Source organism: Ranitomeya variabilis, chromosome 4 (assembly GCF_051348905.1).
Source record: "Ranitomeya variabilis isolate aRanVar5 chromosome 4, aRanVar5.hap1, whole genome shotgun sequence".
Lineage (NCBI taxonomy): Eukaryota > Metazoa > Chordata > Amphibia > Anura > Dendrobatidae > Ranitomeya > Ranitomeya variabilis.
Window position 1 is genome coordinate 11,992,206 of NC_135235.1, and position 27,134 is coordinate 12,019,339.

The 27,134-nt window shown below is 52.6% G+C and overlaps 1 protein-coding gene across 2 annotated transcripts in view; it reads left to right on the top strand.

Moving 5' to 3' along the window:
- Positions 1-17,112: 17,112 nt before the first annotated feature.
- Positions 17,113-27,134, top strand: part of CCDC186 (coiled-coil domain containing 186) — a 50,835-nt gene continuing 40,813 nt past the window's right edge. For both annotated transcript variants that reach the window (XR_013214395.1, XM_077257948.1), the window contains exon 1: positions 17,113-17,251. The gene's annotated coding sequence lies outside the window, so the exon portion shown is untranslated. The remainder of the gene's footprint in view (positions 17,252-27,134) is intronic.

Consider the following 27,134-nt stretch of genomic DNA (forward strand, 5'->3'; position numbering starts at 1 on the left):
TTGGGCTTTGCTAATTTTTATCGTCGATTTATAACAGGTTTTTCTGGTGTTGCTAAGCCTCTTACGGATTTGACTAAGAAGGGTGCTGATGTTGCCAATTGGTCCTCTGCCGCTGTGGAGGCCTTTCGGGAACTTAAGCACCGCTTTTCGTCTGCCCCTGTGTTGCGCCAGCCCGATGTCTCTCTCCCCTTTCAGGTTGAGGTCGATGCTTCCGAGATCGGAGCGGGGGCGGTTTTGTCGCAGAAAAGTTCCGATTGCTCAGTGATGAGACCTTGTGCGTTCTTTTCTCGAAAATTTTCTGCCGCCGAAAGAAATTATGATGTCGGTAATCGGGAGCTTTTGGCCATGAAGTGGGCATTTGAGGAGTGGCGTCATTGGCTTGAGGGTGCTAGACATCAGGTGGTGGTTTTGACTGATCACAAGAATCTGATTTATCTTGAGTCTGCCAGGCGCCTGAATCCTAGACAGGTGCGCTGGTCGTTGTTTTTCTCTCGGTTTAATTTTGTGGTCTCATATCTACCAGGTTCTAAGAATGTGAAGGCGGATGCCCTTTCTAGGAGTTTTGAGCCTGATTCCCCTGGTGATTCGGAACCTACAGGTATCCTTAAGGATGGGGTGATATTATCCGCTATTTCCCCAGATCTGCGACGTGCTTTGCAAGAGTTTCAGGCGGATAGACCTGATCGCTGTCCACCTGGTAGACTGTTTGTTCCTGATGATTGGACCAGTAGAGTCATCTCGGAGGTTCATTCTTCTACGCTGGCGGGTCATCCTGGAATTTTTGGTACCAGGGATTTGGTGGCTAGATCCTTCTGGTGGCCATCTCTGTCTCGTGATGTGCGTGTTTTTGTGCAGTCTTGTGATGTGTGTGCTCGGGCCAAGCCTTGTTGTTCTAGGGCTAGCGGGTTGTTGTTGCCCTTGCCTATTCCGAAGAGGCCTTGGACGCACATCTCGATGGACTTTATTTCTGATCTTCCTGTCTCTCAGAGGATGTCTGTTATCTGGGTGGTGTGTGAACGTTTTTCTAAGATGGTTCATTTGGTGCCATTGCCGAAGTTGCCTTCCTCGTCTGAGTTGGTTCCTTTGTTTTTTCAAAATGTGGTTCGCTTGCATGGTATTCCTGAAAATATCGTTTCTGATAGGGGTACCCAGTTCGTTTCTAGATTTTGGCGGGCATTCTGTGCCAGGTTGGGCATTGATTTGTCTTTTTCGTCTGCCTTCCATCCTCAGACTAATGGCCAGACGGAGCGAACTAATCAAACTTTGGAGACGTATTTGAGGTGTTTTGTGTCTGCGGATCAGGATGATTGGGTTGCCTTTTTGCCGTTGGCGGAGTTTGCTCTTAATAATCGGGCCAGTTCTGCCACTTTGGTTTCCCCTTTCTTTTGCAATTCGGGGTTTCATCCCCGTTTTTCTTCTGGTCAGGTGGAGTCTTCGGATTGTCCTGGAGTAGATGCTGTGGTGGATCGGTTGTATCGGATTTGGGAACAAGTGGTGGACAATTTGAATTTGTCCCAGGAGAGGACTCAGCGGTTTGCTAACCGCCAGCGTCGGGTTGGTCCTCGCCTTCGTGTTGGGGACTTGGTGTGGTTGTCTTCCCGTTTTGTCCCAATGAGGGTTTCTTCTCCTAAATTTAAGCCTCGGTTCTTCGGTCCCTATAGGATTTTGGAGATTATTAACCCTGTTTCCTTTCGTTTGGACCTTCCGGCATCTTTCGCTATCCATAATGTGTTCCATCGGTCGTTGTTGCGGAGATACGAGGTGCCGGTGGTTCCTTCTGCTGGGCCTCCTGCTCCTGTGCTGGTTGAGGGTGAATTGGAGTACGTTATAGAGAAGATCTTGGACTCCCGTATTTCCAGGCGGAGACTCCAGTACCTGGTTAAATGGAAGGGCTATGGTCAGGAAGATAATTCTTGGGTAACTGCCTCTGATGTTCATGCCTCGGATTTGGTTCGTGCCTTTCATAGGGCTCATCCAGGTCGCCCTGGCGGTTCTTGTGAGGGTTCGGTGCCCCCTCCTTAAGGGGGGGGTACTGTTGTGATCCGCTTTTTGGCTCCCCTGGTGGTGGCTGGTGGTACTGGAGACTTGTGTGTGCTTTTCTGCCTCAGCTCACCTGCTTCCATCAGTTTTGGGAGTTCCCTATTTAGCTTTGCTCTCCAGTCACTTCCTTGCCGGTCATCATTGTAACCTGAGTCTTTCAGTTGCATGTTCCTGCTACTAGTCTGCTGATCAGCTAAGTGGACTCTAGTCCTTTTTGTTTTGTTTTTCTTGTCCAGTTTACAGTTTTGTCTTTTCCTGTTACTGGAAGCTCTTGTGGACTGAAATTGCCACTCCTGTGTCATGAGTTGACACAGGAGTCTTAAAGTAATTTCAGGATGGGTTTTTGAAAGGGTTTTTCAGCTGACCGTGAAGTCCTCTTTTGTATCCTTCCTCTATCTAGTAAGTGGACCTCGCTTTGCTAAATCTACCTTCATACTGTGTATGTCTTTTCCTCTGAACTCACCGTCAATATACGTGGGGGCTACTATCATCTTTGGGGAATTTCTCTAGAGGTAAGCCAGGTCTGTTCCTTCCTCTTCCAGGCGTAGTTAGTTCTCCGGCTGGTGCATGGCATCTAGGCAGCCGTAGGAATGCTTCCTGGCTACTGTTAGTTGTGTGGTAGATTTAGGTCACGGTCAGCTTGAGTTTCCATCACCCGAGAGCTAGTCTGTTATTTTTGTGTTTCTGATGTTCCCATGCCATTGGGGAATCATGACAGTACCTCCTCCTGGGCCTCGGCATTCTCAGCCTCCACCTCGGTTGTGAGAGCCGAAACCACAACACCTTTTTGGAGGATGGGTACCGGATCTTCCCGAGGTTCTTACCCCAGAAAACACCTGGACAAAGCATCCGCCTTAGTGTTTTTAGACCCAGGTCGGTAAGTAACAACAAAGTTGAACCGTGTAAAAAACAATGCCCAGCGAGCCTGCCTGGGGACAGACCCTTGGCAGATTCCAAATAAAGCAAATTCTTATGGTCGGTAATAACAGTAACCTGATGAACTGACCCCTCCAAGAAGTGTCGCCATTCCTCAAAGGCCAACTTGATTGCCAACAACTCCCTGTTGCCGATATCGTAGTTACGTTCGGCGGGCGACAGTTTCTTGGAAAAGTAAGCACAAGGACGCAACTCGCCCAAGGATGAGCCTTGTGACAGCACCGCCCCCACACCAACCTCAGACGCATCGACTTCCACGACAAATGGTTTCAATACGTCTGGCTGCACAAGAATAGAAGCCGAAACAAAACTGTTCTTAAGAAATTTAAATGCGCGCACAGCAGCCTCAGGCCAGACTGAGAAATTGGTACTCTTTTTAGTCATGTCAGTTAGCGGTTTAGCAATGGTAGAAAAATCTTTGATAAACTTCCTATAGTAGTTAGAAAACCCAAGGAACCGCTGAAGTGCTTTTAGGTTATCCGGCCGTTCCCAACGCAACACCGCTTGCACCTTAGCGGCGTCCATTTTAAACCCAGAAGCAGACACAATATAAGTTTTGCATAGAGCTGATTCTCTCTGAGAAGCTGTAACACCTGCCTGACATGATCTAAATGAGTATCACGGTCGCATGAATAAATGAGAATGTCATCTAGGTACACAATAACGAATTTCCCCAAAACATGCGAGAACACATCATTGATGAAATGTTGAAACACTGCAGGCGTGTTTGTCAACCCAAATGGCATCACCAAATTTTCAAAATGACCCTCAGGAGTATAAAAAGCCGTCTTCCACTCATCACCTTGATGGACTCTTATGAGGTTGTACGCCCCCCTGAGGTCAAGCTTGGTAAACCACTTAGCACCTGCCACCTGGTTGAACAAACCTGGTATCAGTGGCATAGGGTATGGATCACGAACCGTAATCTGGTTTAACTCCCTGAAATCCAGACACGAGCGTAGTCCGCCATCTTTCTTCTTTACGAAGAAGAACCCCGCTGCCACAGGCGAGGACGAAGGCCTGATGTGTCCTTTGCTTAAACTTTCAGCAATGTAGTCCTTTAACGCTTGTCTCTCAGGACCGGAGATGTTAAACATCCTCGCTTTCAGCAATTTGGCCCCTGGTTTAAACCTGATAGTACAGTCATAGGGGCTATGTGGCAATTCAGAGCAACCCTTCTCTGAGAACACATCCGCAAAACCCAGAAGTGACTCAGGAATGCTTGAAGTCACCGCAGCCACACATGTGGCCAGGCAATTCTCCTGGCAGAATTCGCTCCACTGAATTATGTCCTGAGTTTTCTAGTCAATTACCGGGTTGTGCATAGACAACCATGGAAAACCCAAAACCACCTGTGCAGGAAGATTCCTGAGCACCTTACATGTAACCTGCTCGGAATGTAGAACCCCAATGTGGAGTTTCACCTCAGCCACAAACTCAGAAATCTCCCCCTGTGGGAGAGGAGCTGCATTGATGGTGACCACGCGGATAGGATGAGGCAGTTTTTCGATCCTAAAACCGGCTGTGCGCGCAAACTCCTCATCAATGAGATTTGTGGCAGAACCACTATCCACAAAAACAGTGATTGGCAGCTCTGTCAGCAATAATAACTTTGGCAGGGAGCATGCATTGAGAAACCATCATGGAGGATATGCATAAGCTCAGATTGACCTTCTCCACACCCTCTGAGCTTAGAAGTTTTCCGCTGTTGCGTTTTTCTTAGACAGCAGAGGACAAATGTTAACAAAATGACCAGTTTTACCACATTAAAAACAGGCTCCCTGCTTCCTGAGCAAAGGGGCTCGATGCTTAACATGTGACACCCCTGCAATTTGCATAGGCTCCGTGGGCTCACCTGCAGCAACCACACGTGAACCTAAGCTCTCTCCCATAGGAGGTGTCTCCTGCTCACCCTGACGCAAACGGCGATCAATGCGGATGACAAGACTCATAGCGGAATCTAGAGAAGCAGCATTCTCGTACATCAGGAGGGCTTTTTTAACCCTTCCAGAAACCCCATGAATAAACTGACTCCGCAGCGCGGGATCATTCCATTGTGTGTCGACCGCCCAGCGGCGAAATTCAGAACAGTAATCCTCCACAACACGCTCCCCCTGGCGAATAGCGCGTATCTTAGATTCTGCTAGAGTCATTCTGTCAGGATCATCGTAAATGTTTCCAAGAGCTGAAAAAAACTCCACTGAGTTAAATGCAGCAGAATCAGATGGCAAAGAAAACGCCCATGCTTGGGGGTCCCCGTTTAGTAATGACAACATCAGGCCCACACGCTGAGGCTCATTACCTGAGGAGATCGGGCGCATACGAAAATATAGTTTGCAAGCTTCACGAAAAGTAACAAATTTACTGCGTTCCCCAGCAAACTTTTCAGGTAAAGGAAACTTAGGCTCAGCAACTCTACCTGTCGCTTCAGCTTGCACATTAGATACTACTAGTCCCTGTTGCTGCACTGCCCCTCTCGACGCAGTGACCTGTAGGGACAGCGCCTCCAACTGGCGGGTTATGGAATTCATGGGATCCATGGAATTTAAATAATACTGGCCGATTATAATGTCACGGGAGACCTAGGTAAGCAAAAGCTAACAACCCGGGCCCCTGCGATTTCCTTAAGACTAGGGAAACCCTGACTGACCCTCTCCCAGAGTTTACACTGATGGTGTGCATGTCTGGGCCTCCATCCTCACCCTGTCTCCTGTTACAACCCTAAGCTGAAACCACCACCCAGTGAGGAGACCACACCAATACCCACAGTTAGCACAGACAAGGATAACGGAGAATATACACCACGCCGCAGTCACACAGGAATACACTATAAGTGCTCAGGGCAAAACAAATACAAATATAGGAAGGAGTAAATAAGACAAAGGGAAATACACCACCAGCAACGAATCTCCAACAACCAGCTCTCCACTCCAGACCGAGATAACAACGCACAAGACAGAAGCTATAATCGGCGACGCCCAATGTTCAGCAGAACTATTTAAAGGCAATGGGCATGACCCAGCTTCCAATCCGAGCACCAGCTAAATTAACCCCGGACCAGCTAGATAGAATCTAGCCAACGCCACTGAGCACATAGTGGACAAAAGCGGAATTACCGCTGTCTGCCGGACGCCCTAGTGTGAACAGCGTCCGACATGACACAGAGATGCTGGACACATTGGGGCAGAGATTCTGAACACATTAGGGACAGAGATGCTGGAGACAGTGGGGACAGAGATGCTGGACACACTGGGGGCAGAGATGCTGGACACACTGGGGGCAGGACTGGAGACAGATGGGGCAGGATTGGAGACATGGGCAGAATGTAGATACGGGGCATGATTGGAGACACGGGGTAGAATGAAAGATGGGGCAGGATTGGAGACAGATCTGGCTGGATGAAGTGATGGCGGTCTGTGCGGGATGAAAGATGAAGGACTTCAGCTAAGATGTCACTGGTGAGTCAGTGTTACCTATACACTGACACTATACTATATACAGAGCTCCTGTGTATAATGTCACCAGTAATCACTGTATTACCTCTACACAGACACTGCAACTGCATACTAAGTTCAGATCTCCTGTGAATACTGGCACTTATGGTGATTGTATTGTGTTTTTTTATCACTGATCAGTATTGCAGTATTATGTCACTATGTGGTGGTAATATGTGGTCTGGTCATGGTGTTGCGGTCTTTATCCCTTGTACATGCTACTTGGTCAGTTTATAATGGTAATATGTGGTCTGGTCATGGTGTTGCGGTATTTGTCCCTTGTACGTGCTATTTTGTCACTTCGTGGTGGTAATATGTGGTCTGGTCATGGTGCGGTGGTGTTTGTTCTTTGTATGTGATATTATTTGGTCACTGGTGGTAATATGTGGTCTGGACATGGTGTTGTATTTGTTCCTTGTATGTGATATTATTGGTCATTTTAAAAATTTAAAAATATACCTAAATTGTATTGCATATTTTAACAAATATTTAATAGGTTACAGTAGAGTAGGGCCCGGCCAAAAGTGTCTACCGTGTTATGGTGGTGGCTTAAAAAAATCTTTTGGCCAAAACAAAAGCTGCCGGTTATATGTGTGATCTGGTGATGGGAACTGTTAATGTTTGATAGGTGAGAAGTGGAGTTTCCCTCAGCAACTATTTTTCTGGAATAATCTGGTTCAGGTATATGATGACCCCGTCACATGACCGGGGGGCCCACAGAGTCTGAACAGCCCGGGGCCCTGGCTACCCTTAATCCACCCCTGCTCACACCCCTCCAATCTAAACTCTGCTTCCCGACTAATCCACCTGTCCCCCCGCTATTCCCCGGCCTCTCCCCTCTGTCAATCCCTTCACTGGCTCCCCATTACCCAGAGACTCCAGTACAAAAGTCTAACCATGACATACAAAGCCATCCACAACCTGTCTCCTCCATACATCTGTGACCTCGTCTCCCAGTACTTACCTACACGCAACCTCCGATCCTCACAAGATCTCCTTCTCTACTCCCCTCTTATCTCCTCTTCCCACAATCGCATACAAGATGTCTATCACCCCTACTCTGGAACTCTCTACCACAACACATCAGACTCTCGCCTACCATCGAAACGTTCAAAAACAACCTGAAGACCTACCTCTTCCGACAAGCCTACAACCTGCAGTAACCACCGATCAACCAAACCGCTGCACGACCAGCTCTACCCTCACCTACTGTATCCTCACCCATCCCTTGTAGATTGTGAGCCCTCACGGGCAGGGTCCTCTCTCCTCACCCATCCCTTGTAGATTGTGAGCCCTCGCGGGCAGGGTCCTCTCTCCTCCTGTATCCTTACCCATCCCTTGTAGATTGTGAGCCCTCGGGGGCAGGGTCCTCTCTCCTCCTGTATCCTCACCCATCCCTTGTAGATTGTGAGCCCTCGGGGGCAGGGTCCTCTCTCCTCCTGTATCCTCACCCATCCTTTGTAGATTGTGAGCCCTCGCGGGTAGGGTCCTCTCTCCTCCTGTATTCTCACCCATCCCTTGTAGATTGTGAGCCCTTGCGGGCAGCAGGGTCCTCTCTCCTCCTGTATCCTCACCCATCCCTTGTAGATTGTGAGCCCTCGCGGGCAGGGTCCTCTCTCCTCCTGTATCCTCACCCTTTCCTTGTAGATTGTGAGCCCTCGCGGGCAGGGTCCTCTCTCCTCCTGTATCCTCACCCTTTCCTTGTAGATTGTGAGCCCTCGCGGGCAGGGTCCTCTCACCTCCTGTATCCTCACCCATCCCTTGTAGATTGTGAGCCCTCGCGGGCAGGGTCCTCTCTCCTCCTGTATCCTCACCCATCCCTTGTAGATTGTGAGCCCTCACGGGCAGGGTCCTCTCTCCTGTATCCTCACCCATCCCTTGTAGACTTCGAGCCCTCGCGGGCAGGGTCCTCTCTCCTCCTGTATCCTCACCCATCCCTTGTAGATTGTGAGCCCTCGCGGGCAGGGTCCTCTCTCCTCCTGTACCAGTTGTGACTTGTATTGTTCAAGATTATTGTACTTGTTTTTATTATGTATACCCCTCCTCACATGTAAAGCGCCATGGAATAAATGGCGCTATAATAATAAATAATAATAATAATGCTGCAATATTTTTTCTAAGTCCGATTTCAGCTGAGAAAAAAAAGTGCAGATGCGCGGGGAATCGTAGATTAACATTGGTCAGAGTGCAATATGAATTTCCACCAGATTAAACGTGTTCGTATGAGATTCCCTAGCAACAAGGCAACCCCCACATGTACTTATGCTGGCTATCAGATGTAAATCATTCAGCTGCGGCAAGAAAAACTAAATTTCTGAGCACTAAAAAATACTCAGAGGACCCCCGAGTATGCTCGAGAAATCTCCAGTAATGAATATATTCACTCATCACTACTAAAGACGTATTCCCGTTTTCTTAAGTCATGTTCACACAGCATATATATTCACAAGATGCTTCAGGAGACTATTTTTGGGAACGGTTCTGTTTTAATAAAAAGTTTCCTGACGCACTTGGTTGGAAACACTTTTTGTTCGGCATTCTTTCTCTTTGCAGGCATTTGATAGGACAGATCTTGGAGAGGTTTCCTTCAGGTGTCACTGTAGTGACCTGCAGTCCCAAACTATCCTTTTCTTAATTCTGGCTTGTAAGGATATAGACAAGTGAGAAGAGGCACACGCCGCCATCTGCTGGTCAAAGACGAGATAGAAAGTAAAAGCAGAAAGAATTGCATTGGAAGGAACTCAAGAGTGAAGTGCATAATGTTAGGGCTAGCGGAACGCACCAAATAATTAGAGAAAAGGAATAAGGTGCGTTCGCAGCCCGGGGTCCACCGTACAGAGATGGAACCTGCTGCTAAGCAATGACGGACTATATGGCGGTACAATGAGGATACACACGGGTTAGCTTCACCCTGTGTGAAAGAAGCGAACCCTGTTGAGTCACAGGGCCGCAGTACCGCACGTAACAGAAATAATAATTAAGTAGCACGAGAGTGCATGCGATGCCGCACTGGCGGACGCCACTAACCACCCAGATTTGGGTTTGGAAAGCGCGGTGATAGCGCACGGCCCCGCACTGGCGGTCACAGCAATAGACGCTGTTTGTGTACCAGTGTTGGTTACAAGTCGGGAGCTAAATTACAATCATCCTCCTTACGCGAGCATTCAAACACAAGGGAGGGGATGATTTAAGAGCGACTTTCACTCACAACACACACACATATACAAGTGTATACTAGCGCATGGCCGTGTGGCCATGCGAGCCTTTTATAGCTGCAGCATGTACAGGACCTTCCCAGAAGGACCAATGGGAGGCTGCCACAGAAGTTGAGCACCTTCAGGACCTTCCTGGAGGACCAATGGGATCTGCTGCAGTATCTGAGCATGTGACCCTCGATCTCCAACGGGAGATCTTGCCCTGGGCATGCTCAGAAGGGGAAAAGCAGGACTTAGTCCCAAAAGCGTCTGTTCGCCGCTGCCCAGCACTGGCTTCAATGGCAGAAGCTGGAAAAACAGCAGTAACCCTTTGCACAGAGTGAGACTGAACAAGACGCTGGGACCGACGTCACCGCTGAGCAGACTCCACTGCGGCAGGAGAAGAATGGGAGACCACAGCAGACATGGTTCGAGATTCCCCCTGTGCAGTGGCGGGAACTTGACTCCTAACAGGTTCCCTCCAGGAAGAGATGGGAGGAGACACCAGGTCAGATGATAGCTGTGGCTCCGTTAGTAATTATAAAAGGCCCAAGAGGGTAGTGAACCTGCAGCAGGACAGATGAGTGCTACAGCGAGCTGGCTTACAGCTGCCATTAAAAGAGACCAAGTCTGAGTAAAGGAGCTCAAAGAGAACAGATCCTGCAAGTAAAGACCTGGGCGCTCTGCTGACATAAATAACAGGGCACTCTGCTGACATAAAATACAAGAGACGCTCTGCTGACATAAATAACGGGACGCTGTGCTGACATAACGGGGCGCTCTATTGACATAAATAACGGGACGCTCTGCTGACATAAAAAACAAGAGACGCTCTGCTGACATAAATAACGGGGCGCTGTGCTGACATAAATAACGGGACGCTGTGCTGACATAACGGGGCGCTCTGCTGACATAAATAACGGGGCGCTCTGCTGACAAATAACGGGGCACTCTGCCAACTAATGAGAAAACATCATGAGATCAGACGGTAAAGTGGAGGTCAGGATCAATAAATTAAATTTATTAAATAATAAAATAAACTTTATTATGCAACAAACAAAAGACATAAACTGATAAAAACATTTAAAATGTCGAGGACAGCTTACATGTAACGATGGGTGTATGTACAGTGCCTTGTGAAAGTATTCAGCCCCCTGGAACTTTTCAACCTTCTCCCACATATCATGCTTCAAACATAAAGATACCAAATGGAAATTTTTGGTGAAGAATCAACAACAAGTGGAACACAATTGTGAAGTTGAACGAAATTTATTGGTTATTTTAAATTTTTGTGGAAATTCAAAAACTGAAAAGTGGTATGTGCAATATTATTCGGCCCCTTTACTTTCAGTGCAGCAAACTCACTCCAGAAGTTCATTGTGGATCTCTGAATGATCCAATGTTGTCCTAAATGCCTAATGATGATAAATATAATCCACCTGTGTGTAATCAAGTCTCCGTATAAATGCACCTGCTCTGTGATAGTCTCAGAGTTCTGTCTGAAGCACAGAGAGCATCATGAAGACCGAGGAACACAACAGGCAGGTCCGTGATACTGTTGTGGAGAAGTTTAAAGCCGGATTTGGATACAAAATGATTTCCAAAACTTTAAACATCCCAAGGAGCCCTGTGCAAGCGATCATATTGAAATGGAAGGAGTATCATACCAGTGCAAATCTACCAAGACCCGGCCGTCCCTCTAAACTTTCATCTCAAACAAGGAGAAGACTGATCAGAGATGCAGCCAAGAGGCCCATGATCACTCTGGATGAACTGCAGAGATCTACAGCTGAGGTGGGACAGTCTGTCCATAGGACAACAATCAGTCGTACACTGCACAAATCTGGCCTTTATGGAAGAGTGGCAAGAAGAAAGCCATTTCTCAAAGATATCCATAAACAACAATCCACCTGGGAGACACCAAACATGTGGAAGAAGGTGCTCTGGTCAGATGAAACCAAAATCGAACTTTTTAGCAACAATGCCAAACGATATGTTTGGTGTAAAGGCAACACAGCTCATCACCCTGAACACACCATCCCCACTGTCAAACATGGTGGTGGCAGCATCATGGTTTGGGCCTGCTTTTCTTCAGCAGGGACAGGGAAGATGGTTAAAATTGATGGGAAGATGGATGGAGCCAAATACAGGACCATTCTCGAAGAAAACCTGTTGGAGTCTGCAAAAGACCTGAGACTGGGACGGAGATTTGTCTTCCAACAAGACAATGATGCCAAACATAAAGCAAAATCTACAATGGAATGGTTCACAAATAAACGTATCCAGGTGTTAGAATGGCCAAGTCAGAGTCCAGAGCTCTATCCAATCGAGAATCTGTGGAAAGAGCTGAAAACTGCTGTTCACAAACGATCTCCATCAAACCTCACTGAGCTCGGGCTGTTTGCCCAGGAAGAATGGGCAAGAATTTCAGTCTCTCGATGTACAAAACTTATAGAGACAAACCTCAAGAGACTCGCAATCGCAGCAAAAGGTGCGCAGCAAAGTATTAAGTTACAGGGGCCAAATAATATTGCACGCCCCATTTTTCAGTTTTTGAATTTCCACAAAAATTTAAAATAAACAATAACTTTCGTTCAACTTCACAATTGTGTTCTACTTGTTGATTCTTCACCAAAAATTTATATTTGGTATCTTTATGTCTGAAGCATGATATGTGGGAAAAGGTTGAAAAGTTCCAGGGGGCCGAATACTTTCGCAAGGCACTGTATCAATCTAATAGATGACATCAAACAAACTGGGACCTGTATGTAGCAGCCATATGAGGAGAAAAGACCCCACATGTATCGCCACGACGTGTGGCTTCCTCAGGGGTAGAGGTATGTCAAGAATGTATGCTATATATATATATATATATATATATATATATACACAAAGTTACTAGTATAAATTAACAAGGTAATGATTGCTATATGGACATTTGCAGAGCAGCATCCGGACATATCACTTGTGCACAATATACTATAAGTAGAAAGCAAGTGATGGTGCATGCGCACAACCAGATAGGATTCCAGAAGTGTCAGGCGCACAAGCGTCTCCTCTAACCATATGGTAATATTATCTTATTAATTTATCCTATTACCTTTGTATATGTATAGAATAGGCTCTTGACATACCTCTACCCCTGAGGAAGCCACATGTCGTGGCGAAACTCGTATGTCTGGGGTCTTTTCTCCCCATGTCATGGCTGCTACATGCAGGTCTCAGTTTGATTTCATCTATTAGATTACATGTAACCACAGATGTATCCATCAAACTGTTCTTGGCTTTTTAAATGTTTATTAATGTTAGATTTTGTTTGTTTTTATGTCATATATTTAGTGATCCTAACTACTCTACACAATTATTTTTCTTCTTGCACGTTTAGGGCTCCTACTCACTTGCGAGAAACTCAGAAGAGTCTCGCACAGCAATACCCGTCACTGCACCCGGCACTCAGGAGCGGCGCGTGCGGCTGCATGTATTCCTATGCGGCCGCACGCTCCGATCTGAGTGCTGCTGCCGTTTCTCACGAGTATGTATGAGCCCTTATACAAAATGTGGCGTTTGTGATCCTATTACATCAGTAGTGCCCTCAGAAATATATTTCAAGTGCTGCCATTACAGGGAACCTGATTATTGGTGATCAAGGGAAAACTCCACACACATAAAATATATACTCACATATAACAGAAGACTCCACCAGGGTGTGTAGGGAGGGGGAAGAAGGCAAAACAGGGAAGGATAAGGAATTTCCAAGGGTATGAACCAAACAACAGTCGCTAATAAACTCCTCCAGCTCTCCTTCTCCCACGCCAATGTGATGCAGCAAGAGCTAACTCTGACAAGAACTTGGTAATCAAGCAAAGATTTTATAGGGAGAAAGTATTGGCTAACCGAGCACAGCTGAATGTAGGAGTTTCCAATATGGTGGATTAATCCCTGTTATCATTATATTAATAATGTAGCGGTGGCAAGTGGGGTTCATATTTGTGGGGTTGATGTCACCTTTAGCTAACAGAAAAATTAAAAAAAACAACAACATGAAGAGCAAACTCACCAAAGAGAGTAGGACTCGCAAGTTTATGAGGACCCTTGACGTTGGGTTGCGGGCTTATCCATTTTGGCCAAAATTGTATCTAATACCTCATCTAATGTGTTAAATGCATTATTTAATTTTTCATCTTTTTTGCACTTTTTATCATCTTTTTGCAGGGTGCAGCAGGGCCCCTTTGTGTTGCCCGCCTGCTAATACTATGGGTGTGATCAATAGGTTGTCCAGACACTGTGCCTCACATTTATCTGTGTGAATAGTGTCTTATGCAGCCTTACCTATGGGCATTATTGCTACTAGGCAGCCAACCCCTCTGATGTTTGGGCGAGTGGGTTATTGCTCTCATCAGTAGCTTGCACCTGTGCTGCTGTAGCATGTATTATCGGGGGCCTGAGCCACCCTGCGAGTGAATTTGTCATCTGAGAAGGTTGTGGTGAGTCTGCTCTTCATGTTGTGTTTTGTTGATGTCACCTTTGTATTGTCAGGTCACCTCAACCCCACAAATATGAACCCCACTTTCCACAGCTACAAGGCAAGTGGGAAGAGCCGAGCAAAATCAGAGCGTCTAATAGATGCGCCTTATCTGGGCTGCGGTTTTTAGGCTGGGGGGGTATATACATGGCCCCTTACCAGCCGGAGCTTACCCCCCCCCCCAAGCTGTCTGCTTTAGCTAGGCTGGTTGTCACAAATAAGGGGGACGTTATGCTGGTTTTTTTTCAGTATTTATTTAAATACCTACAAAGTACAGCGCGGGGACCCCTCAATCCTGGACGACCAGCCCTGCAGGAGCCGACAGCTGAGGGTTTTTTCCTGACTGGTTATTATTATTATTTATTATTATAGGGCCTTTTATTCCATGGCGCTTTACATGTGTGGAGGGGTATACATAATAAAAACAGGTACAATTATCTTGAACAATACAAGTCACAACTGGTACAGGAGGAGAGAGGACCCTGCCCGCGAGGGCTCACAATCTACAAGGGATGGGTGAGGATACAGGAGGAGAGAGGACCCTGCCCGCGAGGGCTCACAATCTACAAGGGATGGGTGAGGATACAGGAGAGAGCGAACCCTGCCCGCGAGGGCTCACAATCTACAAGGCATGGGTGAGGATACAGGAGAGAGAGAACCGTGCCCGCGAGGGCTCACAATCTACAAGGGATGGGTGAGGATACAGGGGAGAGAGGACCCTGCCCGTGAGGGCTCACAATCTACAAGGGATGGGTGAGGATACAGGAGAGAGAGAACCCTGCCCGCGAGGGCTCACAATCTACAAGGGATGGGTGAGGATACAGGAGAGAGAGGACCCTGCCCACGAGGGCTCACAATCTACAAGGCATGGGTGAGGATACAGGAGAGAGAGGACCCTGCCCGCGTGGGTTCACAGTCTACAAGGGAGGGCGAGGATACAGGAGGAGAGAGGACCCTGCCCGCGAGGGCTCACAATCTACAAGGGATGGGTGAGGATACAGGGGAGAGCGAACCCTGCCCGCGAGGGCTCACAATCTACAAGGCATGGGTGAGGATACAGGAGAGAGAGAACCCTGCCCGCGAGGGCTCACAATCTACAAGGCATGGGTGAGGATACAGGAGAGAGAGAACCCTGCCCGCGAGGGCTCACAATCTACAAGGGATGGGTGAGGATACAGGAGGAGAGAGGACCCTGCCCGCGAGGGCTCACAATCTACAAGGGATGGGTGAGGATACAGGAGGAGAGAGGACCCTGCCCGCGAGGGCTCACAATCTACAAGGGATGGGTGAGGATACAGGAGAGAGGACCCTGCCCGCGTGGGCTCACAATCTACAAGGGATGGGTGAGGATACAGGAGGAGAGAGGACCCTGTCCGCGAGGGCTCACAATCTACAAGGGATGGGTGAGGATACAGGAGAGAGGACCCTGCCCGCGAGGGCTCACAGTCTACAAGGGATGGGTGAGGATACAGGAGGAGAGAGGACCCTGCCCGCGAGGGCTCACAATCTACAAGGGATGGGTGAGGATACAGGAGAGAGGACCCTGCCCGCGTGGGCTCACAATCTACAAGGGATGGGTGAGGATACAGGAGGAGAGGGGACCCTGCCCGCGAGGGCTCACAGTCTACAAGGGATGGGTGAGGATACAGGAGGAGAGAGGACCCTGCCCGCGAGGGCTCACAATCTACAAGGGATGGGTGAGGATACAGGAGGAGAGAGGACCCTGCCCGCGAGGGCTCACAATCTACAAGGGATGGGTGAGGATACAGGAGGAGAGAGGACCCTGCCCGCGAGGGCTCACAATCTACAAGGGATGGGTGAGGATACAGGAGGAGAGAGGACCCTGCCCGCGAGGGTTCACAGTCTACAAGGGATGGGTGAGGATACAGGAGGAGAGAGGACCCTGCCCGCGAGGGCTCACAATCTACAAGGGATGGGTGAGGATACAGGAGGAGAGAGGACCCTGCCCGCGAGGGCTCACAATCTACAAGGGATGGGTGAGGATACAGGAGGAGAGAGGACCCTGCCCGCGAGGGCTCACAATCTACAAGGGATGGGTGAGGATACAGGAGGAGAGAGGACCCTGCCCGCGAGGGTTCACAGTCTACAAGGGATGGGTGAGGATACAGGAGGAGAGAGGACCCTGCCCGTGAGGGCTCACAATATACAAGGGATGGGTGAGGATACAGGAGGAGAGAGGACCCTGCCCGCGAGGGCTCACAATCTACAAGGGATGGGTGAGGATACAGGAGGTGAGGGTAGAGCTGGTCGTGCAGCGGTTTGGTGGATCGGTGGTTACTGCAGGCTGTAGGCTTGTCGGAAGAGGTGGGTCTTCAGGCTCTTTTTGAAGGTACAGTGAATTATACTATTATTTACAGCACAGACGTCAGCTGATGAGTCTCCCATCCTCCGCTCCCCGTTATTAGCGGCAGCAGGCGTCCCTCCATCTGACCGGTGACCGGAGGTGATCTGTACACCTCCATCCCAGTGGCCGGCTCTTCAGTGTGTGATCCGCGGCGCTCTGACCGGCGGGAGGATCTCACCAGTGATCAGCAGCAGCGGTGTTTGCTGCACTGTGATGTATATGACAAACCCCTGGTGTTGGGAGGGTCCGAACCCGAACAATAACTAACCCCGCCCACCTCTAAGGAACCACCAATCACCGTATGTCTCGCCGGCAGATTCGGATATCACATGGTGCATGACGTCATTATAGTTCAACCCACTACATCTGCATCGCGCCTATCACAGCAGACCCCGCCTATGGGAACCCTTTAGCCCCTCCCACTAGGCCTCTCCCCGCCTTTTCTCGTCGTACCTCCCTATTAGGCTATCACTTTTCCGGCTCCGCCCCGTCTCCTCAGTGGTAGTGGTTGGCTCCTCCCACAGTCAGTCACCTATCACCTTGCAGTGTTGCCGGAGGTGCGCTCTGACGTCAGCCGGGTGCGCCTCTCTGATTGGTGGGAGCGGTTGCAGGGCTTGATTGCACGGCCGCCATCTTTGTTGATGTGTCAGTCAGAGGAACCGAGGATGGTGCAGAGCTGAGGAGAAGCGCGGAACCGGCGGTGAGAGAGTGCGGGGACACCGGGGGACGGGGATACCGAGGGACCGGGACACCCGGGGGACGGAGATACCGAGGGACTGGGACACCGGGGACGGGGATACCGAGGGACTGGGACACCGGGGGACGGAGATACCGAGAGACTGGGACACCGGGGGACGGAGATACCGAGGGATCGGGACACCCGGGGGACGGAGATATCGAGGGACTGGGACACCGGGGGACGGAGATACCGAGGGACTGGGACACCGGGGGACGGAGATACCGAGAGACTGGGACACCGGGGGACGGAGATACCGAGGGACCGGGACACCGGGGGACTGGGACACCGGGGGACGGAGATACCGAGGGACCGGGACACCCGGGGGACGGAGATACCGAGGGACTGGGACACCCGGGGGACGGAGATACCGAGGGACTGGGACACCGGGGGACGGAGATACCGAGAGACTGGGACACCGGGGGACGGAGATACCGAGGGACTGGGACACCCGGGGGACGGAGATACCGAGGGACCGGGACACCCGGGGGACGGAGATACCGAGGGACTGGGACACCCGGGGGACGGAGATACCGAGGGACTGGGACACCCGGGGGACGGAGATACCGAGGGACCGGGACACCGGGGGACGGAGATACCGAGGGACTGGGACACTCGGGAGACGGAGATACCGAGGGACTGGGACACCCGGGGGACGGAGATACCGAGGGACCGGGACACCGGGGGACGGAGATACCGAGGGACTGGGACACCGGGGGACGGGGATACCGAGGGCCTGGGACACCCGGGGGACGGAGATACCGAGGGACCGGGACACCTGGGGGACAGAGATACCGAGGGACCGGGACACCCGGGGGACGGGGATACCGAGGGCCTGGGACACCCGGGGGACGGAGATACCGAGGGACTGGGACACTCAGGAGACGGAGATACCGAGGGACTGGGACACCCGGGGGACGGAGATACCGAGGGACTGGGACACCCGGGGGACGGAGATACCGAGGGACTGGGACACCCGGGGGACGGAGATACCGAGGGACTGGGACACCCGGGGGACGGAGATACCGAGGGACTGGGACACCCGGGGGACGGAGATACCGAGTGACCGGTACACCCGGGGGACGGAGATACCGAGGGACCGGGACACCCGGGGGACGGAGATACCGAGGGACCGGGACACCGGGGGACTGGGACACCGGGGGACGGAGATACCGAGGGACCGGGACACCCGGGAGACGGAGATACCGAGGGACCGGGACACCCGGGGGACGGAGATACCGAGGGACCGGGGGACCGGGACACCCGGGGGACGGAGATACCGAGGGACCGGGACACCCGGGGGACGGAGATACCGAGGGACCGGGACACCTGGGGGACGGAGATACCGAGGGACCGGGGGATGGGGATACCGAGGGACCGGGACACCTGGGGGACAGAGATACCGAGGGACCGGGACACCGGGGGACGGGGATACCGAGGGCCTGGGACACCCGGGGGACGGAGATACCGAGGGACTGGGACACTCAGGAGACGGAGATACCGAGGGACTGGGACACCCGGGGGACGGAGATACCGAGGGACTGGGACACCCGGGGGACGGAGATACCGAGGGACTGGGACACCCGGGGGACGGAGATACCGAGGGACTGGGACACCCGGGGGACGGAGATACCGAGTGACCGGTACACCCAGGGGACGGAGATACCGAGGGACCGGGACACCCGGGGGACGGAGATACCGAGGGACCGGGACACCGGGGGACTGGGACACCGGGGGACGGAGATACCGAGGGACCGGGACACCCGGGAGACGGAGATACCGAGGGACCGGGACACCCGGGGGACGGAGATACCGAGGGACCGGGACACCCGGGGGACGGAGATACCGAGGGACCGGGACACCCGGGGGACGGAGATACCGAGGGACCGGGACACCCGGGGGACGGAGATACCGAGGGACCGGGACACCCGGGGGACGGAGATACCGAGGGACCGGGACACCCAGGGGACGGAGATATCGAGGGACCGGGACACCTGGGGGACGGAGATACCGAGGGACCGGGGGACGGGGATACCGAGGGACCGGGACACCCGGGGGACGGAGACACCTGGGGGACGGAGATACCGAGGGACCGGGACACCTGGGGGACGGAGATACCGAGGGACCGGGGGACGGGGATACCGAGGGACCGGGACACCCGGGGGACGGAGACACCCGGGAGACGGAGATACCGAGGGACCGGGACACCCGGGGGACGGAGACACCTGGGGGACGGAGATACCGAGGGACTGGGACACCCGGGAGACGGAGATACCGAGGGACCGGGACACCCGGGGGACAGAGATACCGAGGGACCGGGACACCCGGGGGACGGAGATACCGAGGGACCGGGACACCTGGGGGACGGAGATACCGAGGGACCGGGACACCTGGGGGACGGAGATACCGAGGGACCGGGACACCTGGGGGACAGAGATACCGAGGGACCGGGACACCTGGGGGACAGAGATACCGAGGGACCGGGACACCTGGGGGACAGAGATACCGAGGGACCGGGACACCTGGGGGACAGAGATACCGAGGGACCGGGACACCCGGGGGACGGGGATACCGAGGGACCGGGACACCCGGGGGACGGAGATACAGAGGGACCGGGACACCTGGGGGACAGAGATACCGAGGGACCGGGACACCCGGGGGACGGGGATACCGAGGGCCTGGGACACCGGGGGACGGGGATACCGAGGGCCTGAGACACCGGGGGACGGAGATACCGAGGGCCTGGGACACCGGGGGACGGGGATACCGGGGGACTGGGACACTGGGGGACGGAGATACCGAGGGACTGGGACACTGGGGGACGGAGATACCGAGGGCCTGGGACACCCGGGGGACGGAGATACCGAGGGACGGAGATACCGAGGGACCGGGACACCTGGGGGACAGAGATACCGAGGGACCGGGACACCCGGGGGACGGGGATACCGAGGGACCGGGACACCCGGGGGACGGGGATACCGAGGGACCGGGACACCCGGGGGACGGGGATACCGAGGGACCGGGACACCCGGGGGACAGAGATACCGAGGGACCGGGACACCTGGGGGACAGAGATACCGAGGGACCGGGACACCCGGGGGACGGGGATACCGAGGGACCGGGACACCCGGGGGACGGAGATACCGAGGGACCGGGACACCTGGGGGACAGAGATACCGAGGGACCGGGACACCCGGGGGACGGGGATACCGAGGGCCTGGGACACCGGGGGACGGGGATACCGAGGGCCTGGGACACCGGGGGATGGAGATATCGAGGGCCTGGGACACCGGGGGACGGGGATATCGGGGGACTGGGACACTGGGGGACGGGGATATCGGGGGACTGGGACACTGGGGGACGGAGATACCGAGGGACTGGGACACTGGGGGACGGAGATACCGAGGGCCTGGGACACCGGGGGACGGGGATACCGAGGGCCTGGGACACCGGGGGACGGAGATACCGAGGGCCTGGGACACCGGGGGACGGGGATATCGGGGGACTGGGACACTGGGGGACGGAGATACCGAGGGACTGGGACACTGGGGGACGGAGATACCGAGGGCCTGGGACACCGGGGGACGGGGATACCGAGGGCCTGGGACACCGGGGGATGGAGATATCGAGGGCCTGGGACACCGGGGGACGGGGATATCGGGGGACTGGGACACTGGGGGACGGGGATATCGGGGGACTGGGACACTGGGGGACGGAGATACCGAGGGACTGGGACACTGGGGGACGGAGATACCGAGGGCCTGGGACACCGGGGGACGGGGATACCGAGGGCCTGGGACACCGGGGGACGGAGATACCGAGGGCCTGGGACACCGGGGGACGGGGATATCGGGGGACTGGGACACTGGGGGACGGAGATACCGAGGGACTGGGACACTGGGGGACGGAGATACCGAGGGCCTGGGACACCGGGGGACGGAGGTACCGAGGGACTAGGGGACGGAGATACCGAGGGCCTGGGACACCGGGGGACGGAGATACCGAGGGACGGGGATACCGGGGGACTGGGACACCGGGGGACAAGACCGGGACACCCGGGGGACGGAGATACCGGGGGACGGAGATACCAAGGGACCGGGACACCCGGGGGACGGAGATACCAAGTGACCGGGACACCCGGGGGACGGAGGTTCCAAGGGACCGGGACACCCGGGGGACGGCGATACCGAGGGACCGGGACACCCGGGGGGACGGAGATACCGAGGGACCGGGACACCCGGGGGGACGGAGATACCGAGGGACCGGGACACCCGGGGGGACGGAGATACCGAGGGACCGGGACACCCGGGGGGACGGAGATACCGGGGGACGGAGATACCGAGGGACCGGGACACCCGGGGGACGGAGATACCGAGGGACCGGGACACCCGGGGGACGGAGATACCGAGGGACCGGTCATCTCTGAGGAGACGGCTGCAGACTCGTGTCCCGGGAAAAGAGGACAACTGGTGGGGAAAGATAGTAGTTGGGAGGACGGAGGTGCCCGTCTCCTTACTGTAGGGGGGGGACGGAGGTGCCCGTCTCCTTACTGTAGGGAGGGAGGACGGAGGTGCCCGTCTCCTTATTGTGGGAGGGAGGACGGAGGTGCCCGTCTCCTTATTGTAGGAGGGAGGACGGAGGTGCCCGTCTCCTTATTGGAGGGAGGACGGAGGTGCCCGTCTCCTTATTGTAGGAGGGAGGACGGAGGTGCCCGTCTCCTTATTGGAGGGAGGACGGAGGTGCCCGTCTCCTTATTGTAGGAGGGAGGACGGAGGTGCCCGTCTCCTTATTGTAGGAGGGAGGACGGAGGTGCCCGTCGCCGTGTGGTAGGTGGGAGGACGGAGGTGCCAGTTTGCCATTTCTTGGGAGTCTGGGGCACTAGTTGGGGGCATGAGGGGCACTGGTCACTTCTGTGAGAAGTGCCGCTCCCTGGTTCTGTTTGGGGTCTTGGATTGCAGTGCGGAGGATGCAGAGTGGGGGGCGTTTGGTGGAGCGTTGTTGTTGTGGGGTACACATTGGCACAGCAGCTGTGAGCTGAATATGAGGGGTCTCTTATGTTCTTACATGGGGTCTGGCCTCATTCTCGCTGTACACAGTGTCTTGTCATTGGATTTGCCGGGATCTCTGCATTTTTGTGCTTCCCTGTGTCAGGTGTGGACCTTCACCCTCCCCCCACTCATCTGTAGCAGGTGATGATCTCGGCATTCAGACGGCCTCCTGATCTCACAGGACGGAGTCTGGTCTTCTCCGGGCCTTGCATATACTTGTCCTGTACCCAGCTGTATACTCTGCTCTCCTCTATACAGCGCCCGTTGGAATAGCAGAGCCGGATTGTGTGTGCCGCTCAGTCTACATATATAGCACAGATCCAGGACTGGCTCCGATCTCTGCAGATTATGTGCTGGAGAAATACACAGGCTGTAATAATGGAAGCCAGCGAGCTTACAGTCTAAGAGCCGGATCCCATGAGTCTGTGATGACACTGCCCGGAGGATCCCCGGAGCAGACACCGAACATGCAGGGAATGCTGAGAGATCTTGGCTGCAGAATGGTGACTTCAGCCCCAGAACGGCACAAGTAATGTGAGCGCCTGTTCCCGTCATGGCTCATGCAGAGCAGGTTCCCGTCCCAGATACTTTCCGGTCTCCACTTCTCATATGGAAATTCAGTGTTTTGTTTGTGGATGAGTTGCAATCCGGCAGCTGCTCTTTCTGCAATTGCTGGGGTCTGTGAGTGGCGTCGGACCCCTGCACGGGTTCTGTAGATTCTGTGCAGCCGGCGCGGCTTCTGGTTACTGCTTTATATGATTTGCTCATTGGGACTTTTAGTTCCCTTCTGGCTCCGCGGCCTCATGGAGCTGATTGTTCAGTTGTCCATCTGCCGCGTTCACCTGATAGTGGTCACAGGCGACCTCTGCACTCGTAATTTAAAGGGGCTGTCCTCTTTCAGAAAACTTTGGGCTATCAGTTGCAAGCAGAGATCTTGAAAATGATGAAGAAATTATTGCAAATTTGTAGTTTTTTATGCTTCATTGGCCAAAAATAAGATCTGAGAGGATAAATGTCCTGATGCGATGATGATCCGTCAGGGTATGTGCACACGATCAGGCTCATGTCTGCTGCATTCAAGGCACTGCCAGCTCTTCAACACAAGTGAATCCGCATGTGATGACTGAAGCGTGCAGATTCACCGTGTCCAATACATTGCACGGGTGAAATTTCTCTTGTGGAGACATGGTGCTGTCTGGAGAGACGCGCTGCATGTCGGTCTCCACGGGTGTGCTGCGGGCATCTTTGGAAATCTAGAAATCCCATCCACTATGCTGTAACATCTAGACGCTGCACATGTACGCAGCATCCAACCCACAGTTTTTACTGATCGTGTGCATAGACCCTCAGAATGCTCGTTGTCGCAGGCCTGTCCTGTATTCGTCACAGTGTGGCGGCTTTGCTGTGGCTCAGACACAAGTGCCCTGTTGTTTTGAGCCGCCGCTGGTTCTGCTGCTCAGATAATCGCTGTCGTCTTGGCGGCCACTTATTGTGCTGGGTCCACAATAGCCCAGTGTTCCCCGTGTCCCGACTGAAGACGCTGAGCGGCTCATACCTCGTCATGAAACATTTTGCAACTTTCTACTAGACTTGGCTTCAGTCTTGTGTAAGATCTCTGCTTGCTGTGACTGGTGCACTTCTTGTTATGGCTCAGAGCGCTCGCTGTTCATCTCCGCACACAGGGTCAGGGCAGACAAGGTCAATGGTCTTCAGCCTCTGGGCTTCAAAAATGAATTATTTCTGTTCTGTGCTCCCTTGTTTACATCCTCCGGCTAAACATGCTATCTGAGCCTAGTCCTGCTCACACAGCAGAGGGGCTTATCACACCGGTCCTTTACATATCTACCCCGAAATGCTGGTTTCCAGGGAACCTGCCTAGTGAAGAGGCGTTAGCGGAGCTGATGGCTGCGGCCTTAACCGTCCTGTCCAGCTTCTTCTCTAGTGCCCTTGTATTCAGTACAGACAGTAAATGGTATTCTTATCTGGCTTTAAAGGGTTACTCATATCCAAAGCAGAGGTAATAACTTGTGGAGTGGTGGGGGTGCGAGTCCTCCTCTGATCCTTTAAAGGACTGCAACCATGGTGCAGCGTTCAGCTGTCTCTGCCCCATATACATTCGGTGGAGCAGCGGCGTGCGGTCACGTCCTCCATTCCAATGGGGCACTTCAGAGCCTCGCTCAGTGGCTGAGCTTCTACCAATACCCAAGTAATCGCCAGTCCTTTGGAGTGTTTGGAATTGCCCATTAAAGGGGTCCTTATCAATTTTAGTCCCTTTAAATATGCAGTCTTTAGTGCAATCAGTCGATAACTGAGCATCTTAGTTTCCCTGGAAAGAAGCTGATTTTGCTGAGCAATGTCATAGTCAGCCATAAAGTAACCCTACTACAGCCGCATAAGGGGAAATGTTACCCACTTGGCCATCCATGTACTGAAAGGATTGCTCTGGTCCACTAGATCTGGGGCTGCTTGTAGAGGGGGTCCCGTCCATGATGGTTCTATGGCCAACAAGGCTTATGGACGGGTTATTTTCATGGGAAAGTCCATTTAAAGGGAATCTGTCACCAGTCTTGACCGATATAAGATGCGGCCATCACCTTTCAGAGCTGATGTATAGCATTCTATAATGCTGTATATCTGCACCCAACCCGACCTGTAAGGCTATTTTCACACTAGCGTCGTGCCGACGCAACGACGCTAGCGTTGAAAGCGCCGCACAATGGGGGCAGCGGATGCTGTTTTTCAACGCATCCGCTGCCCCATTGTGATGTGTGGGGAGGCGGGGGCGTAGTTCCGGCCGCGCATGCGCGGTCGGAAAAGACGGTATCGACGCACCAAAAAATTTACAAGCAACATTTTTTGGTAGCGACGGACCGACGCAACCGTCGCATGACGGTTGCGACGTGTGGCACTGCGTCGCTAATGCAAGTCAGTGGAGAAAAAACACATCCTGCAAGCACTTTTGCAGGATGCGTTTTTTCTACAAAACGACGCATAGCGACGCAGTGCACGACGCTAGTGTGAAAGTAGCCTTAGAAAAGAAAAATAACTCGCCTGCGGGGCGGTCCGGTCCGATGGGTGTCGCTCTTCTTGGTCCGGCGCCTCCCATCTCTTTGCGATGCCACCCTCCTGTTTGGTTCGTGCGGATGACGTGTTGCAGCATCATCCACACAGTCCCCTCGGCACCGCGCTCCTGCGCAGGCGTACTGATTTGCCCTTTTTAGGGCAGAGCAAAGTACTGCAGTGCGCAGGTGCCTGGGCTCTTTGACCTTTTCTGGTACCTGCACACTGCAGTAGTTTGCTCTGCCCTTAAAAGGGCAAATCAGTACGCCTGCACTGGAGCAAGAAGATGGGAGGCGCCGGACCGAGAAGAGGGACACCCATCGGACCAGACCGCCCCGCAGGTGAGAAGTTATTTTTCTTCTCTTACTTGCCAGGTTGGGGGCAGATACACAGCATTATAAAATACCATACAGTACAGGCCAAAAGTTTGGACACACCTTCTCATTTAAAGATTTTTCTGTATTTTCATGACTATGAAAATTGTACATTCACACTGAAGGCATCAAAACTATGAATTAACACATGTGGAATTATATACTTAACAAAAAAGTGTGAAACAACTGAAAATATGTCTTATATTCTAGGTTCTTCAAAGTAGCCACTTTTTGCTTTGATGACTGCTTTGCACACTCTTGGCATTCTCTTGATGAGCTTCAAGAGGTAGTCACCGGGAATTGTTTTCACTTCACACGTGTGCCCTGTCAGGTTTAATAAGTGGGATATCTATAAATGGGGTTGGGACCATCAGTTGTGTTGAGCAGAAGTCTGGTGGATACACAGCTGATAGTCCTACTGAATAGACTGTTATAACTTGTATTATGGCAAGAAAAAAGCAGCTAAGTAAAGAAAAACGAGTAGCCATCATTATTTTAAGAAATGAAGGTCAGTCAGTCCGAAAAATTGGGAAAACTTTGAAAGTTTCTCCAAGTGCAGTGGGAAAAACCATCAAGCGCTACAGAGAAACTGGCTCACATGAGGACCGCCCCAGGAAAGGAAGACCAAGAGTCACCTCTGCTTCTGAGGGTAAGTTTATCCGAGTCGCCAGCCTCAGAAATCACAGGTTAACAGCAGCTCAGATTAGAGACCAGGTCAATGCCACACAGAGTTCTAGCAGCAGACACATCTCTACAACAACTGTTAGGGCACACGTCCGTATCTCGCATGTGGAAACCAAGCTGTGGAGCCGGCACTCCAGAGCGGAGCGTGCGGCCGCATAGGAACACATGGAGCTGCACAGCTCCGCTCCAAAGTGCCGGTGCCAGAGCTTGGTTTCCACATGCGAGATACGGACGTGTGCCTCGCATGTGGAAATGAGCCCTTAAGAGGAGACTTTGTGCAGCAGGTCTTCATGGTAAAATAGCTGCTAGGAAACCACTGCTAAGGACAGGCAACAAGCAGAAGAGACTTGTTTGGGCTAAAGAACACAAGGAATGGACATTAGACCAGTGGAAATCTGTGCTTTGGTCTGATGAGTCCAAATTTGAGATCTTTGGTTCCAACCACCGTGTCTTTGTGCGACCCAGAGAAGGTGAACGGATGGACTCTACATGCCTGGTTCCCACCGTGAAGCATGGAGGAGGTGTGATGGTGTGGGGGGCTTTGCTGGTGACACTGTGGGGGATTTATTCAAAATTGGAGGCATACTGAACCAGCATGGCTACCACAGCATCTTGCAGCGGCATGCTATTCCATCCAGTTTGCGTTTAGTTGGACCATCATTTATTTTTCAACAGGACAAT